Source organism: Talpa occidentalis, unplaced genomic scaffold (assembly GCF_014898055.3).
Source record: "Talpa occidentalis isolate TD23 unplaced genomic scaffold, MPIMG_talOcc4v2.1 talOcc4.3, whole genome shotgun sequence".
NCBI classification, from domain to species: Eukaryota; Metazoa; Chordata; class Mammalia; order Eulipotyphla; family Talpidae; genus Talpa; species Talpa occidentalis.
In genome coordinates, this window is record NW_023603184.1 from 149,878,454 (window position 1) to 149,883,366 (window position 4,913).

Here is a 4,913-nt window from a genome sequence, read left to right on the forward strand (position 1 = left end):
TTCTGAGTGTGAAGAGTCACGCTACGTGAGAAGTGTGCCTTAGACGGCCAGGGCCGAGCCTCTGCGGTGCCCGCTCCCCTGCGGAGGTGGTGTCCACACGGGGCCGTGGGCAGCGCCAGCGCCCACATGAGCCCAGGGCTGGAAAGGAGCAAAGCATCAGCTCATCCATTCCTGGGTCCCAAGGCAAACACTGGGGGGCCTCTGCTGTTCCCTGACCCGGCGCCCCCCCGCCCCCCCGGCCGCTGCAGGGTGGTGCCGAGGCGGCGGCCGTGGAGCCAGCTCGCCTGTCTGGGGGGTTCTCCCGAGGATTCAGTGAGTACCGTGTGCCAGGTGCCGGGCACAGGCCACAAGCACCCTGCTCGTGGGCGTGGGGGTCACTGCCTTAAGTGACGGGGGCAGGATGAGGGGACAATTAACGCCGTTCCTGATGTGGGGTTCACAGACGTCTTGGGGGACAGTCCAGATGTCAGAGACCTGCTGGCACAGGTTGTTATAATAACATCTCAGAGGCGAGCTGGGGCTGGGAATGAGGCTTCCTTGACACGTTCTGCCGGAATGTGCCAGTAAGTTGATGGAAAGGGATGCGGGCGCCCGAACTCGCGCTCTGGACGGAATTCCAGTGATAACAGCTCAGACAAACACCGACGCCCTTTGACGTCAAACAGAAATCACTTCCACTGGGAAATGAGTATATGAGTGTGTGTGTTTCTTATAAGCGGCCTTTATTAGCTATAAATAAAACTGCCCAGTGTGAGAAAAAGTTAAAAAGGAACTGGCCGGAAGCAGGATGTTGTGTTCTGTTGTTATTGTGCTGTTTTTTCACAAACAGCCAGGCGGCTTCTGTAACCCAGGTGCAAAGGAGGTCACCGCTCATTGTTTGACCACCTGCGGTCTTCAGATGAATGGGGCTCCCCAGCCACTGCTCCGTCCAGCCGGGCGCCCGCTCCGGCCACGGTCTCCGATATTTTGATAAAACTTCTGAATAGCACGTGGCAGGCCCGTTTCTGTTTTGCTTTTTCCCTTTGCCTCTCCGACCACCTCCCTCCCGTTTGCTGTTTTAGCCTCACAATGCTCATGAAAACACAATGGCTCCGGGTGCCAGGGAGAGGAAGCTAATTACAAAGCACAGCTGCATTGTTCATGAAACAAAAGTGATCCGTTAATGAGGCTTACTTAGAGACTTGAATCACCATCGCTGCGGCTTAAGATGAAGCCTAGCAGCAGAGGAGATATCTACTTAGTCTAGCAGCTTACGCGGGACCCTGCCGGGCTTACTAGAATGTAAGCTCGGTTTAAACAGGCCAGGCAGGAGGCGAGTGAGAATTCTTACGCTTCCTCCTCCACCCGCCCCCAGCTGTCTCTCTGTCCCCCTCTGTCTAGTCTTTCTCCCTAGAAGTGGGCCACCTCCTGAGAAACAGCCCCATCCTGTGCCCGGGACCCAGCCCCCCAGGGCTCCGGGGGTGTCATCTGGCAGGTTTCCCGAGGCACCAGAGCGGTAGCCAGTGCAGCCCGCTGTCTCTGGAGAACTGAGCAACTAAAGGCAGCGTGGGCCTGCGCCCGCCTGCTGCCTCCCCTGGGAACTGCTCACTGAGGCTTTTTATGCGGAGAAAATTGTTTCACACGTGGGGGTTGAACTAACACTTGAAATGCAGGTGAAAAATAACAAGAGCAAGCACTTAAAAAAATACCTTTTGTGACCACACGCCAGTGCAGAACAGCGAGCCGTTCTCCGGGACGCTGCTCCCGGCTCTCTCAGCCAACCCCGAGCGCTGAGTGCGCGGAGCAGACGCTGAGAATTGCAGAATCACAGAAAGGCCAAAATATTTGTCAGGATGACTTTGCATTTTTGTTTCCATTCCTACTGATTTCTCCCTTTTCCTTTCAGTAAAAGTGAAAATAAAATCCCATGTATAAACTGAAAAATAGATTTTAGATGCTACAGTACAGCAGAAATCTGGAATAAGGATTTTCATCTGTGTTTCCATCTGTCAGGATACAGGCCTCATCCTTTGTGGGTTTTGTGGCTCAATAAAAACACAGAGACAGATAGAAAGCTGAGGAAGCGATCTCGGTACAGACATCAAGTGCACACACAGAATGTTCTGCATTGGGAGCAACAACAAAAAGTAATTCAATGTCTTAAATACACTGTTTGGATTTTCCATTTCTTCACGGTCAGTTTTGGTAAGTAATTTATCTCAGGCCACGTAGTCATTTCCCGTAAGTTGTAGAACATACTAGATTCTGTTGTGGATAGTATTCCTGTAATATTCCTTGTACTATCTTCTGCACGTGGGGCAACATCCTCTTTGCTACCCCTGACATTTGTAACTTGTATTTTCTCTTTTTCCTTGGTTAGTGTTGCTAAGGGGTCATCATTTTTATAATATATTCAAAGAGGCAAGTTTTGGTTTTATCAGTTTTCTTTGTGTCCTGTACTAGTTATATGGTGGCATCACAAGTCACCCCAATGGGCAGTGGCGTGCAGCCACAGGTAGTCAGGATCTCAGGGCCTCTGTGGGTCAGAAGTCTGAGCAGCATGCATGGAGATCTCTGCCCAGGTGTCCGCAGGCTGCAGCCAGGAGCCAGCTGTGCTCTGGTCTCATCTGAAAGCTCGGCCGGAGCAAGTTGCTGTGCCGCTCACTGATGTGCTGGCTGCAGGGGTCAGGTCCTCTGGGGCTGCTGGACTGAGGGACAGGCCTGAGTCGGTCATTGGCTTCAGATCTCTGGCCTCCCCAGGACGGCAGCTGGGTCCAACATGGAGAGCCAGCCAGGACAGGAGGGGGCGGCATGTGAGGGAAGACACGCCTGAGACACAGTCCATGCTCGATACTCGATACTCCATGTACAACTCTCCAGTTGTACATTTGTGTGTGGCAGGAGGGCTAGTCCTGTACAGGTGAACTCATCAGGACTGGGCAGAATCACTATTTTTATTTTAATAAATAACTGCCTTTCTCTTGAAGACTTCCTCTTCCATGACACTAGATTGTTTCTTTGCCAAATAGTCTTCTTTATACTTTGTGCTTCCAAACTGTTTCCTTAACATCTGTTCCTTTCATGTCTTAGCAATATCTAGGTTTAATGACACAGGAATAAACGTATCATAAAGTTAATAAGAAAAGGCAGTGCTGCCATTGATGTGCTGATAACCTCCCTGTGACTGTTGATTGAACTTAAAACTCATTTCAGAAAAGCAGTGGATCAAGAGAGTTTATGCCATGAAATCTTTCCATTAATCTAGAATGTATGTAATCATCACAATTATCTGCAGCCTTTGCAATAATCTAGAATTTAATAATTACAACACGCTAAATCCTTACAATGATTTAGAATTTAAACATTCATTACGATCACCTGAATTATTGCAATAATCTAGAATTTGTGATCATTATGATCGTCTGAAATCATTACAATAATATAGAATTTAAATGAGTGACAAGTAGTCAAAATTATTTGTTATTCAATTTGACATTTTTATGTATTATCCATTTATTATTGTCACTGTTCACAACAACGCCTCCTGATCCTCCATGTCACGTTCTGACCACCCCCCCAGAACGCGTGTCCACCCTGTGTGGAAGGTTTGGCCTTTGAGCTCACACTTTGCACCTGTGGCTCTTCCCAGCGGGTGTCCTGCCCTGAGCCTCCTAAGTGTGGCACCTTTGCCCATATTCCTTCAAAAAGGCTGTAGGACAGATGGGAAGATGTGACAGTGGCCGCTGACACGGGGCTGCACGCGGGAGGGGGGCCTGCCCATGCCACTGCCTCCACGCGGCCCACGGTGCGGGTGTGGGTGTCTGCAGACTCAGCAGGGGCTCCGCTTCCCCGAGGCAGGCCCAGCCCACCTTGACCCCCCCACTGAGGACTAGCGTCGACAGCCCTCTGCAGGATCAAATCCTTTAAGCTCATCTGTTGAAAAATGCCAGGACCTCTATGAAGATAAACTTTGTTTTCTGCAGAAACAGACAGTCGGATTACCGTCCCTTCTGCTTGTTTCAAGGCCTGGGCAAGTTAGAAATGGAGCCAAACAAGGGTCATACGGAGCTGTGATACGGAGAATTAAGGCTGAGGCAGACCGAGAAAACAAGCGGTCAGATGGGAAGGAAAGGCAAAAGGAAGAGGCCCTGGGCAGTCGGAGAGAGTGTTCTGTTGTGTCGCTGACTCTTCCGGGGCTTCAGAGGCCCTGTCTTGGCGTCCCAGGTCTCTGCGGTCAGCAGCCTGAGTGTGGCAGGGGTCCGGGTCAGGGTGTCCAGGCCGAGAAGGGTGCTGGCTAGACCACCTGCCTTTCCAGAGGTTGGGGTGCTCTTCAAGCTCCTTCAGGTGTTGACGGAACCGACCCCTCAGGCTCTGGCCTAGAAGATGCTCTCCCAGCCCAGGCCTGCGACCCCCTCAGCTTGCTCCCCAGGGTCAGCGACAGCCTTTCTGGAAGGGGCCACAGCCGGGCTTCTCCAGGCTGACATCTGATGAGGGACTGCCAGCTGCCCAGGCAGGCCCCCCACGCTGCAGGGGAGGGACTGCACGGGTCATCTCCACCAGGAATCTTGGGGGTCTTTGGGAGTCTCGCTGTCATGGGCTATAAAATCAGGTGGTTTAAAAACAAAAACCTCTTGGGCTGGGAAGGCAACAGGTTCTGAGAGAAAGTGTCTCTGTGCAGCCTCCCCGCGCTACGGCCGGGTGGGGCGGGTCACGCCGAGTCCTGCGCACGATGCTTCTGCAAGGTGGGCGCTGCTCTGCGAGTGCAAGAGAATTTGGTTGAGTGTGTGTGCAATGCGGGTGTGTGCAAAGTGTGGGTATGTGCAAAGTGTGGGTGTGTGCTTGTGCACTCGGTGTGCGTGTGTGTGCATGTGCACTGTGTGTGCATGTGTGGGTATGTGCGAGCAGTGCGCATGTGTGTGCACTCGGTGTGCGTA